At 43.6% G+C, this 13,514-nt stretch overlaps 1 protein-coding gene across 2 annotated transcripts in view; it reads left to right on the top strand.

The window, feature by feature from the left end:
- Window positions 1-3,112: 3,112 nt before the first annotated feature.
- The window catches only part of ZNF407 (zinc finger protein 407), a 417,847-nt gene continuing 407,445 nt past the window's right edge, over window positions 3,113-13,514 (top strand). For both annotated transcript variants that reach the window (XM_068563714.1, XM_068563716.1), the window contains exon 1: window positions 3,113-3,233. The gene's annotated coding sequence lies outside the window, so the exon portion shown is untranslated. The remainder of the gene's footprint in view (window positions 3,234-13,514) is intronic.

Below are 13,514 nucleotides of genomic sequence, written 5' to 3' on the forward strand. Positions count from 1 at the left end.
TACAGAGTGAGGGGAAGAGGTTTAGGAAAGGACAGCCACAGAGGGGAAGCAGCACATTCTGCATGCTCTGCCTAAGTCTCTGGATGACCTCTGAACCATGCCTGTGTGAGGCGGACGAAAGCCTCTCGGCTAAGGCTGAGGGAACTGAATGTGACTTCAGCTGCTACCATGACAGGAGAGACAAAGTTAAGGAGTAGGAGTACAGCCAGAACAACTGCCTGTTATAACGACAACAACCAACCTCTTCAGAAGAACAGAAGTGAATTCAGAGTCTCTACATTATATTACTGAAATATCTAGGATACAACCAAAATTACTGGGCATTTAGGAAAAAGGGAAACATGACTCACAATCAAGAGAAAAGAGCAAATTAATGAAGATTAACCCCAAGATGATTCATATGCTGGAATGAGCAGACAGTATGTCAAAGCAGCTATTATAACTTTGCTCAAAGACACAGTGCAAAATATGCCTTTAGTAAGTGAACCAACAGGGAATCTCAGCAGAGAAATAGAAATGGTAAGACAGAACAAAATAGAAATTTTAGAACTAAAAGATACAATATCTGAATTAAGAACAAAAATATCACTAGCTTCTTTTAACAGATGATTGGAGATGACAGAAGAAAGAATCAGGGAACACAGAGAACAGATCAATAAAAATGCAATCTGAAGGTCTGAGAGAAAAAAAAGAATGAAACCAAAACAAAAAAGGACAGAGCCTCAGTGAGTTATGTATAATATCAAGAGGTGTAATATATATTTAATTGAAATTCAAAAGAAAAAGAGAGAATGGTGAAAAATAACAGTATTTGGAGAAATAATGGTCCCAAATTCTCCAAACTTGGTGAAATACATAAATTTACAGGTGTTCAAAGTTCAGAAAACCCCAAATAGAATAAATATGAAGAAAATCATGCCTAGGCACATCACAATCAGATTGCTGAAAGCCAAAAATCAGAGAAAATTTTGCAAGTAGCCTGAGAAAAGTGACAAATTACATATAGGGAAACATAAAAGGGAGAAAAACATCTGAATGACCTCTGCTCATCAGGAAAAAATGGAGGCCAGAAGCAATGGAAAGACATCATCTTTGCCAAACGTGTCTTAAAGAAGCTCCAAAGGAGCTTTATTTTATATAAAATCTGTATATATATAAAGGATATACATATTATATATAAATTTTCCTAGAGACACAGAAAAACAAATTTTTCCTATATTCTTGGATTCTCTTGAGCATTGCATGACACGTAGTAGGTGCTTAATAAACCACAGCTATCACCGCTGTTAGTATTATCTAATGGGACACAGTCTTTTAAATGTTTTAATGAGAGTAACAATATTAGACACTATTACTGTGGCTTAGAAATTTTAGAACCTCTTCTATTTATATTAACAGAATGACGAAAGGCGGGAACTTTACCCTAAATGACTAATTTTATACACGAGTAAGTCAGGTTGACTTCCTTAAGGTCACTGTATGATGCAAAGGTCCTGTCTCAGTAAAATACTGCATGATGGGGAACTGAAAAATAAACTCAGATTTTATTTCGCTGCTCAAAGAAGGAAGATGAAATGTTAACTCAGTTCCCAGGGTAAGAAAGGTAGCAAGATCAATCTACAAATCAACAGAATGCCTCTTCAACATGGAATACGGTGCTAGCTACTCTTAAGTGTTGAGAAATTCATCACCTTCTCATCCAAGACTAACACTCTTGAACTAGCTGTTCATTAAAAGATGCCCGGTGGACTGGAAAAGGTTGACTCTGGAGTTTGGAAAGTGAGTTCCACCTTTACTAGCTGTGTGATCTTGGAACAGTTATTTGACTCTTCTAAGTTACAACTTCCTGTTGTGGGTGACGGACATGAGAATTCATGTGGATTACAGTAAAAATTCGACCAGATAATGTCTACGAAAAGTACTCTGTAAACCAGTATTTAAAACGTGATTATCACCTGTCTATTGACTTAAATAGCGTTGAGCTGGAACTGGCCTTGAGAGATGGGTTTGGTTTAGAAAGCCTACCATCATTATTATAGGACCATCCTTTAAAAACTCCGTTTACCTAAAATTATACAAATCCAATTATTTAAGAGCTTCCCCTGTACCTACAAGATAAAGTCAAAACTGCTGAGCAAGCGGTGTCTCAAGCTGATCGCAAGTGGGATGTCGCCGCTCATCTCTATATAGGTGTCCGTCAGAGCACTTTGCAAGCCGCGGTCTTCCTTCCTGGATCTCGAGTTTCCGGAGAAGGGCTGTAAGCTTCAGGTCCGCGGATGCTCCCGCAAGAGGGGCAGGCGGCGGCGGGGACGACCACGCCTCGGTCGTGCCTTACTTTCTTCCTAACAATTCTTGCGCTGCGTCGCTACCGTTATAAAAACGGTCCGGCGGGGGCTTTTTAAACACCCAGGGCGTTTTCGGCTTTTATTGCCAAACTGGCCGACCACCACACTCGGCTGCTCTGCCTCCCTTTTAGTATCGGAACTCGGCTCCTGGCTCCCTGCGGCCCGTGACTCCGAGGATCCTTTCTTGGAGTCCACCGACAGACTGTCCTCAACATCTGGGGTTGCGCACGCGCCTGGCCCAGCAGAGAAAGCGGGTCCCCGTAGACGGGCGCCTAGAAGCGCCGGGCACCGTTCGGGCCCCGGAAGGCCCAGGGCAGCGGCCGCTCGCCCCGCGCCGCCCTCTGCGCTCCCGCGCCGCCCTCGGGGTCCTCTACGGCGGGCGGGCGGGGAACGGGGTAGGGTGAGGAGGCATGGGGCACGGAAGGGGCGGACTGTCCGGAGGAATCCGCTTGGGGACTCTCCGCAAACCCCACTCGGCCCTCCGCCTCAGACACCGCCAGCCTTCCAGCCGGACGCGTCTCCCCTTCTTTAGATTGACTTCTTCGGCTTTTCGTTTTCCTCTCTTTGGGGAGGGGCGGGACTTCCGGTTCCATCTCCTAGCAACTTCCGGCGAGAGCTGACAGACAAAAAAAAACAAGAGGCACATAGGTGCCCCGGCCAGTCGGGACAGAACAAGGGAACTCGATGTGGGTTTTACTAATCCAGTTCCAGGATCCTGCTTTTTGGTCATGGTGTCCGGCGCGCAGTCCACGAAGGAGCCGTCCTGAGGACTGCCGGAAGTCGCTCAGCGGAGAGACAGGAAGTCCCTCCCCTTCCTCCCAGAGGGAAGACGGTGAGCCGGAGGAGTCAGTCAGAGGGGCGAGCAGGAGCGATTCCGTCGGCAAACAGGTAAGTTATTCTCTGGCCGGGGCGGGGGGTTTGGAGGCGGGGACCGTCCAGCGTCAGCGCGGGGCCTGGGGGCGGTGGCTTGAGGGCCCGGGCCCGGGCGGCTGGGCGCCGGGAGCCCCGCCAGGGCCCTTCGCTCTTCCTCCTCCCCCCTTCCCCCCGCCTCCGCCCCTCCCCGCTCGCCGGTCCCTCCCGACGCCGCCCAGACTCACCCGACACACGCCCGCCGCCCGCGCGGCCTTGCGGCCGCCCGGACTCCGCGCCGCCAGCCGCTGCTCGCCCCGCGGCCCGGCTCACACGGGCCTGGCTGTCAGGGCGGAGGCGGCGATCCCGCGCGCCCCTGCCCGTCGGGCGCTTCTTACCGCCGGGCTTCCCCCGAGTGAAACGCACAGGCCGAGCTGCCGCGTGTCGGTTTCCTCCGGCTGCCCGCCTGCCCGCGCGCCCCCTCGCCCCCTCCCGGTCTCCCGGAGCCGCGCCGCTGCCACCAGCGTCGGCTTCCGTTAAGGACGCCGGGCGGGCGGGCAGCGGTCTGGAGCGCTGGTGCCCGAGAGCGGTACGACCGGAAGGGTGGGTCCTGGCCGCTCGGGTTCAGCCGCTCCGCCCTGGACGGAGACCCCAGGCTGCCGCACACCACTTTTTGGAGCAGCGGGTACCCCTCTCCCCAGCTAGTGGGCACGTCCTGTGTGTGCTTGTCCGCTTTCTGGGGACCAGTCTGGTGGAGGCGGGTGGCAGGAGCGGCTGACCCCTGTCGGCTGCGTCGAGGTGGGAATAGCTTATTTTCAAGGGAGAATTATGGAGTGGGATATCTTGGCAGGGCTGGCATCCAGGGACACACGAGTAGGATTTCTTTTTTTATAGGTAACCATAGCTCTAATGGTGACTGAGGTATATAACGTTACAGCTCGTGCCCGTGGAACTAATTACAGTGTGCACCTGTTCTGCGGTGAGGTGTTAGTCCAGCTGGAACACCGTACAGGGAAGGGCGCTGATTATCTGTTGACTAGAACATCATTAGGAGAGCTCATTTGATATATACTCTGTATACTTTACTTAGCACAGCAGTCTTGTAGAGCAGGAATTAACCCCTTTCCACCAACTGAGACCCAGATTAAATAACTTGACCAAAGTTAACGTCCGGATTCAAATCTCAAATGTTTGTTATTCATTCTTCTTCAAGTTTGCTACATGTGAAATTACTAACTCCTAGTGTCACGTCTGGAAAACACTAAGGCGGGGACTTCCCTGGTGGTCCAGTGGGTAAGACTCTGCGCTCCCAATGCAGGGGACCCCGGGTTCGATCCCTGGTCCAGGAACTAGATCCCGCATGCATGCTGCAACTAAGAAGCCGGCATGCCGCAACGAATGATCCCTAGTGCCGCAACGAAGACCCGGCGCAGCCAAATAAACAAATAAACAAACAAACAAAACCCGCCAAGGCAAGGCTCTGTAGTAGCTAATGTCTTCTTAAATGATGTGTAAGACAGTTGTGATGATTGCTGATAGCGCAGTTGCTATTGGTGCCTTTAAAAAAAAAAAAAACCTGTGATTTTGGAATAATTTCAGATTTACACAAAAGCTGCAAGATAGGACAGAGTTCCACTGGTGTTTAACAAAGCAAAGTGGCTCCACTTAATAATCACTGGTTCCTGCTTCATGCCAGACACCATTTTAGTGCAGGAGAGAGTAACATATTGCCCTAGATGATTTCAGGGTCCGTTGGCGGAGACAGATACATAAACAAATGTAAAGCCTTTTGCCAAGTGCTGAAATGGAGATACGGGAGCACGGAGGAAATGATCACTGCTGGGGTAGGAGTGGTGAGAGCTTGCAGGATATATTTGAGTGGAGATCTTAAGGGTTAATGGGTATTCACTTGATTGATGGAACATTTTCCCCAACATTCATTCTAATTAGGTTTGTTTTATTAGAGGAGAACTCTCTTTTATAAAACACTCTTCTGTTTGATTCACCTCCCTCTCTCACAGCCCCTCTAAGAAGAGATTTGTTTCACAGGTATCACAGGTTGCGAGAAGCATCCCAGTTTATAAATCCATGAACAGGAGGATAAATGAAAACTGTGTAGTAATGGAAATATCTAGATCTATACATTTTAAAATTCTTTGATTTTCTTGCTTGTGAATCCTTCCTGTGGTTCGATCACAGTCGTTATGAGAGGTCACGGAGCACAGTTCTGCACTGTAACTTGGCGTGTTAGATCCCCACACCAGAGGGGACATGTGAGTGTCTTAGTCAGCTCTTGCTGCTATAACAAAATACCATAGCCTGGGTAGCTGAAACAACAAACATTTATTTATCACAGTTCTGGAGGTTGAGAAGTCCCAGATCGAGGTGCCGATTCCTGCTGAGGGAATCTTCCTGGCTTGCGGATAGCCACCTTCTTGCTCTGTTGTCACATGGCAGAGAGCGAGAGAACTCTGGTCTCTCTTCCTCTTGTGAGGACACTGATCCCATCTTGGGGGCCTCACCCTCATGATCTCAGGTAAACCTACCTTCCAGAGGCCCCGTCTCTAAATACTGGCACATTGGGGAGTAGGGCTTCAACATACGAATTTGGGATGGGGGCTGGGGGCGGGAATTATAATTCAGTCTGTAGCGTAGGTTTCTTGGAAGTTTTGTTATTATGTGGAATTCCTCCAAAATAGACTTGATACAGAACTAAATAGGAAACTGTAAAATTAGAGTTCATATGGCTTTCACTAAAGCAAAGTTAACGCAGTTTTATTTAAAATAATAAGAAATATGATTCAGAGACCAGTTGATGAAAGGGAGAAATTTTAATTGTTTCATTTGGATGAAAGAGAAATATGTGAAATGCTGTGGTTCTCTTTTCACTTTTAGGCCTCATAGAGTTGTCCCATTTTAGAGGGCATAAGGACCGTGGCAGTGATCTATTTTCATTCTCTCATTGTCTGATGAGGAGGCTGAGCCCCCCAGAAGCTAAGTGACAAACATGTCTCAGAAATTAGTGGCAGAACAAGGATTAGAATCAGGCCCCCTGATTTATAGGCTAGTCTTTCTGCTCTTGGAAGCATCAGTAGCTCTCAAATTTAAGGTGCATCAGAGTCACTGGGGGGCTTGTGAAAACACAGATGCGGGGCATCACCCAGGGGCTCCGATTCAGCAGGTCTGTGCTGGGCCTGGGAAGTTGCACTTCTGACAGGTGCCTGGGTGATGTTGAAGCTGCGGCCTCTGAGGCCACACTTCGGGAGCCCTGGCCTCACGTGATGTTGCCTTTGATCTCTCATAAGAGGAGAGTAAGTAAACCTCCACAGGTTTTACCCGCCTCACCTTCTCCCTGGTACTCAGAGAATCAAGTTTTTAAGTTTTGTATCACAAACAGTAACGCATAAACAACATATGATTAGATGAAAAATAAGGACTGGAAATGGAGTATTTCTCAGAGTCATTTTGGCATATTCAAGGGTAATTTTTGGAGACAGTTCTAGTGGTCAGAGCCACTTACTACTGAAGGGGCTACACGTGAGCTGTGAGAGCCCCCAGTCTTACCAACATTCACACTGAAAAGGGTGTCCAGGTTGATTGCTAGGTTGTATGGGAGTAAAAAGTTACTTCCAGCTTTGTTTTTCTATGCTTTTCTGTGTGGTTTTGTGTACTAAAATGTTCTTTTCTTACATATCAAAATCTTGTCGGGCCCAAGCACAGATTACATGCCTGTAATAGATGTTGAAGAAATGTAAGTTGAATTAAATTAAAAAAGAGTAAGGGGGAAAGTAAGGTAGGTCGTTTAACTGGAAAGTTACTCTGCTCTCTAGATGATCCCAGTCATGGGCTTTTCTTGAATAATTGCCATTTATTCCAGTTTACGCCTTAGTTGCAATTATTGGGATTTTTTTAAAGCATAGTTATTGGAGGAGGTAGCTAGCATATTTTTATGTTAGAGTTAATGAGCGATCCCCATACCTTTTTATCTTGCATCTTAAATGATTTTTAAAAACTTTTTACTTTGAAATAATTGCGGAATTACAAAAAAATTTCAAAAATAGTCCAGAGAGTTCTATATATCTTCTAACCAGGTCTCTTTGTTAACACGTTATGTAACTGTAGTGCAGTTACCAAAACCGGGCAGTTGATACAATTAATCTAAAGACTTGATTTGAGTTTCACCACTGATGTCCTTTTTCTGGTTCAGCAGCCAACCCAGTATCCCACATTGCATTTAGTTATCATGCCTCTGTAGTCTCTTCCAATCTGTGACAGTTCCTTTTAGGTTTATATTCCATGACCTTGATACTTCTGAGGAGTACTGGTCAGTTATGTTGTAGAATGTTAGTGGGTTTGAATTTGCGTCGTGTTCTTTCAGGATTAAATTGAGGGTTAGGCATTTTTGGCAAGAATACCACAGCGGTGAAGTTTGCCCTCAGTGCATTGTATTGGAATGCACGTGATGTAGATATATTTTATCAGTGGTGAATATTAACTTTGACCTCTTGGTTGAGGTGGTGTCTGACATCTTTCTGTGCTCTAAGATTAAACATTTTCTCTTTGTAATTAATGACCCTCCTAATTTGCCTGATTTTGGTGCAAAAGGTTAAAATAAGTGAATATCTAATATCAGAATCCTTTGAACCTGACCCTAACTGTGGAATACTTCTTATCTTGGGAGGCTTCAGTACTATTTGTTGGACTCAAACATAGCTGGAAAGGGTAGAGGTTTCACTGCTGGAAGAACAGTTATTTGCTCAAGAACTTGTACTTGATCTCGGTCAGTATTCGTCTTGAATTGGCAACAGTGGAAGCTGTTTGTCCGATTGTTTTGCTTTGGTTCTGTCACCTGTCTCACATGTGTCTTCCAGTGCACGACTTTCCATAATTGTGCTGCATTTCTTAAGAATTCTCCCTGGAGCATTTAGAAGATGGATGCACTTCAGTTCATCACGAGGCAGTTGCTCCTGGTATCCCACTGCTTACCCACTTGCCAGCCCATGGAGCTGGGGCACGTGCTTTCCTTGCTAATGGAATTGCTGGCTATATTACACATATAAATTATCTCTATTTCCGAAATGCGTGTGCCTTTAATATCCTAACCTGAGTCAGTTGGAAGATACATACCTGGTTTGTCTCCTCTCAGTGCCTGTAAGCTCCTTGGAGGCAGGGGACAGATCCCTCTTTCTGTTTACTCAGTAACTTGCTTGGTACCTAGCACATAGAGGCACTCAATAAATATTTATGAGTAAATGAATGTTGTATGTGCATCTTGTTAAGTGTTTTTATAAACTACTGGAATACTGTGACCATTTCCCCCTGTCAGTACAGCTCTGTAATCTGCACAGTATGCCAGTCTATGGATGTGCCATGGCGGCTTCATCTTTAACTGGTACCTCATTGCTGGATATTAGGTTGTTCCCAGTTTTTTCTCGTGTAAAGAGTTCCTTGGTGCATATCCTTAAACACATATTTTGTCTGGTTATTTCTTTAAGGTAAATTCTGTAAAGAGTCACTGATAGCTCAAAGAAGATACACATTTTAAGGTTTCTGATATATAAATTGTAAAATTACCCTCTTGAAAGGTTGTATAGATTTATATCCTAACCAGTACTATTGAGAATGCAGATTTTCCCACACTTTCCCCAATGCTTTTTTTTTTTTTAAGAATAATCCAACATTTTTTTGGTATTTTTAAAAGATGCTTCTTGGAGTGTGGTGAGTGGGGATCATATTCTGACTAATTTGCTAAAACTTTCCAAGTTTTCATGTTGAAAATTTCCAGTTTTTTGTTTTCCTCAATGAGAGAGCAGAATAAACCTCAACAAAACAGTGATTAACATCTAACCAATATCTCACTTGGGGCACTTACTGTGTATAGTTATTGTTGGCTGTAACTGTGGCCCTTACCAAACAGGAAACTTCTTAGCAGTGGGATATGTTTCTAATTCACATCATTCACCAAAATCAACTACAGGTCAATTAAAGGCTTATATGTAGAAGGCAAAACTATGAAACTTTTAGAAGACAATGTAGGGCAATAGTTGTATTACTCTGTTAGAGGGAAAAGGTTCTTAAATTATAGAAGGTGCAAACCATAAAAGAAAGGATTGATGTGTTTGACAACCTTGATATTGACAACTTTTGTTTATTAAAAGAAACCAGCAAGAAAGTGAACAGACAAGTCACAAGTGAGAATAGATCTTTTAGTACATATTACTGATAAAAGTTTAGTGTCCAGAAAGGTGAACAGCTGCAAATCTATAAGAACACTAGGCAAATGGGCAAAGGACCTGAATAGGCATTTCACAGAAGAGGAAACCTGAATGCAGAGATTCTCAACTTCATCAGTAATTAGAGAACTGCAAATTAGGACCAACATGGTATATAGTTTCATACATGCTAATTTGGCAACAGTGTAAAAATCTGACAATATCTGCTGTTCAGGAGGGTAGGAAGCATTCTAGTGAATGCTAAGAGGGAGTGTACATTGGTACAATAACTTTGGAATTAACTAGTAAAGTTAAAGAGGCGTGTACCCTTTGACCCAGTAATTCTACTCCTATGTCTTTATCCTAGAGTGTTGCTTCTGCGTTGTGTTCCCATCATCTCCTGGGAAGTTGTTAGAAACGCACATTTTGGGGCCCCACCCTAGACCTACTGAATCAGAAACCTTGGGGGTGGGCCAGCTTTCTGTTTTAGCAAGCCCTCCAGGTGATTTGATGCATGCTAAAATGGGCACACCACTGCCCCAGAGAAACTCGGGTCCATGAATGACTGGAGACATGTACAGGAATGCTCACCCTTGCACTGTTTGTAAAAGACAAACCTTGGAAGCCACGCCCATCACAGGAGAATGAATAAATTGTACTATATTCCTGTAGTGAAGTACTGTGCAATTGTGAAACCCAATGGACTTCAGGCACATGCATCACCAAGGATAAGTATCAGGAACATTAACTTGAGGGAAAAAAAGCTACTTGCAGAAGAATGCATCTAGTATTTTTCCCTTTTTCTTTTTTAAGTTTAGAAACATGCAAAACAATTGCGTATTGTTAGGAATACAGGTATGGCAAAGTAGTAAAGAAAATAGGTAAATTATAAACAGAAAATACAAGTTAGTGGGTAGCTGTGTAACAAGAGGGAAGGTGATAGGCACACCAAGAGGGACTTCAAAGACAAGAATTTAATTTTCTTAAACTGTGATCTGTACTCAGGTTTTTGTTATATTATGCTTAATATCTTTGTACACATTAAAATTATTTTTATATCTACCAAATATTTTAAAAACAAACTTTCTTTTTTGCAGTGTCCATCTACACAGGGACTATTCAGTTTGTATGAAAAAAATAATGATGGGGGTGACGGTGGTCAAGATACATTCTTGTTGGACTGTGGTGTGACAGTGCTCTCCGGAGTAGAGGTACCAGGGAGGAGACTGGTTTCGAGGGCGAGGAGTGTGAACGCTTGCTGGGCGCTCACTGTGCACGCACACTCATTAGCTGAGGATGGAGCCACCCAGTGAACCCGGGGTGGGGGGGTCAGGTCACTACCGCCCCGTGTCACAGAGGTGGGGAGGTCCTGTGGGCACACAGGGGAAACAGGTGGAGGAAGTCTCTGACTCTGTCAGAGAAGGTCAGAGGAAGACAGTCGTAGACAAAGCAGAGTTGTGTCCCAGAGTGTTGTGAGTTACAGAAAAAAAGGCAAAGTCCAAGTAGGAATGGGAGTAGAGAGCAGGACTGGTGAAGGGTGTATTCACCCCCATTTTCCAAGTTACTTGATTTTGCTAGGTTTGTTTTTAAACCAGTGTACATGACTTTATTATTCTAGTAAATGGCAAGTCTAGAAAGCAGAAAAAGTAATTGTATTTTGTTGTTAGTTCTGAGGATTGCATCTTCCCAGTTCATTAGGAAGTGGTAGTATCGTGCCATAGGATTTAGGAAATCATACTTCTTTGCTTAGGCTGCTAAAAAAGTCACTTTTGGGAAATCTACCTTTGCCTATTTTGCCTATTTTTTTTTTTCCTAGCCTTTGATAAAATTTTTTGGAGTATCATATGTATCCCATATTACGAGGACTATTTTTAAATAAACATTACTTATGCCGTAAACCTTTTTAAGCCATCGTGGTATGACAGTCGCTCCTTGAAATGAGCAAGTATAGGAAAAATAAAAAGATGATTATAGAAGCCCTAAGTCAAGTTGCACGTCCTATGGAACCAAATAGTTGTACTATTTTTGTTTGATATTCGGAGTGCTAAATTTGTCTAAAGCAGAACTGTCAAGCATTTGTAATTATGTAATGTCATACTTTCTAACAGAGCCAGCCCCTCACTAAGAAGCTGACAGCCCGTGAGAGTCCTTCCATAGCAGGATGTCTGCATTTCAGACACATATAGTGCTTGTCGCAGATCCCTGATGGGCAGATGTAGAAAGTAGGCTTCTTCAAATGGGTTTTAGGTACTTCAGCTCTTCTAGTTTCAGCTGTATTTTGCTAAAGCTAGATAATCTCAGTCTTAGTTCTCAGTGTTTTTCAATGTGTTTGATGTTCATACTTTTGTTTTCTCTTATATGCTGTACTTTTTACTTTTTATGAAAAAATAAAATAGTTTTAAATAAAAACAAGTAAGGTAATAAGAAGCCTCCTTGGGAAAAGATACTGCTTAACACAGTTGGAGTAGTACCAGGTTACTTCATCCAATGTAACCAAAGCCTAGCTTGCTTGTCAGTTACTAAATGTAATGGAAACTTTGTGTTTTAAACCTAGAACAAGCAACAAACCACTTCTTTCCAAGGGTACAATTCATTTGTGAATTATTGTGAATTAGGGATCAAAATTTGATATATAATTATTGGATCAATTATTATAGAATGGGGAATCACAGTTATACGAGTGCATAAAATTATAAAACTGTTAGAATTTAAACTAAGGTGTAATGTACGTTTAAAAATAGCCTAGAAAATTTAGATCATTCACAAAGTGGTAGTAGAAATTATAGTCTTTCAGAAAATGAGATCAAACGATTTTCATTAAGAATCTTCAGGGTCCATAATCTGGTTTCCTGTAGGGGTAGTGTTTAAAACCCTAGAGTTTCAGGGTGGTAGATTGAGACAGTGTTTGCTGAAAGTCACACTCAGAATACTGTTGTGTGGCCGGTTGTTATATAGGCAAATGAGTTCGGAATCTGGTGTGATGGCCCTGTTTAGTGCAGTACATTTTTCTCCTTCCTGATTCACCTTTCTTCCTCCCCCTTTTTTCCCTCTCCTCCTCTGCACCTCACCTCTGTCTGGTAAATGTATGTTAAGTATATATTGGTTCTTTTTGAGGTTAGGAGGGACTTTTATCCAGTGCGTCCCAAATCTGGCTCATCAGAATCAAACAGGGAGCTCTTTAGAACTACAGGCTTTTGTCCCCACCCCAGACTTTCTTAATCGGAATCTGTCCACGTGTAGGTCCAAGGGATTCATGTTTTGATGATTAGCTAAATTTGTCAAATGACTGATATTGTCTATAATTCCCTTGTTTTACAAATGTGGAAGTGGTAGCTCTTAGTATGCTCTTCCAGGGGCAGTTGCATTTCTCAAAACAGGTCTTGGTAAGTCTTATAAAGATTAAAAGCCTTCATTAATGGTAGACTGACAAGTAGTGTGATAATTTTTGGATTGGTGTGTGGCAGAGATGGCTAGCTGTCCACCTAAATCAGTTCTTCCCTTCCACAAGGGACGGTTGCACAACTCTAGGTGACATTTTTCAGATTTCCTTGCAGCGAAGCAGGAATGAGTGGAAGTGGTAGGTGCCACTTTTGAGCCAAGGCTTTTAAAGAAGCAAATGCCCTGCCTCTTTCATGCTTGCTGTCGTGTTCTGTCAGCTGGATGCAGAGAATGAGGAAGCTCTGAGTCAGAGCATCAGGTTGGAAAGAGCCGGGATTTCTGAATCAGCTGGGAGCCGACTGCCTGCAGACCTGGAACACCTGCCTTGGGAGTTTGCAGGAGTGAGATAGGAACTTGTGTTGTGTTTGAGCCATTTTCAAGTCCACTTATTATAGCAGTTATGGAATTAGGGCATTAACTTCTTGTTAGGGTGAGTCTAGCCACTGTACCCACATCTGAAGGAAAGGCAGTTTATGAATATGTAGAAGATTAGTATTCTGCAGTTTTTCTTCTCCACATATATAATTCTCTTATCTATTCCTCAGGCTGCAGAAGCGTAATGTTACAGAGTTAGGACATTTTATTAGGCCGCAGTGTTTTCTTAAAGGTATAGTCTGAGGTAGCCAGTACTTGTGTGAAAATTAATAAGTGAAGACTTGTGATGCCAGCT

This window comes from Eschrichtius robustus, chromosome 14 (genome assembly GCF_028021215.1).
Source record: "Eschrichtius robustus isolate mEscRob2 chromosome 14, mEscRob2.pri, whole genome shotgun sequence".
In the NCBI taxonomy this organism is placed as follows: Eukaryota; Metazoa; Chordata; class Mammalia; order Artiodactyla; family Eschrichtiidae; genus Eschrichtius; species Eschrichtius robustus.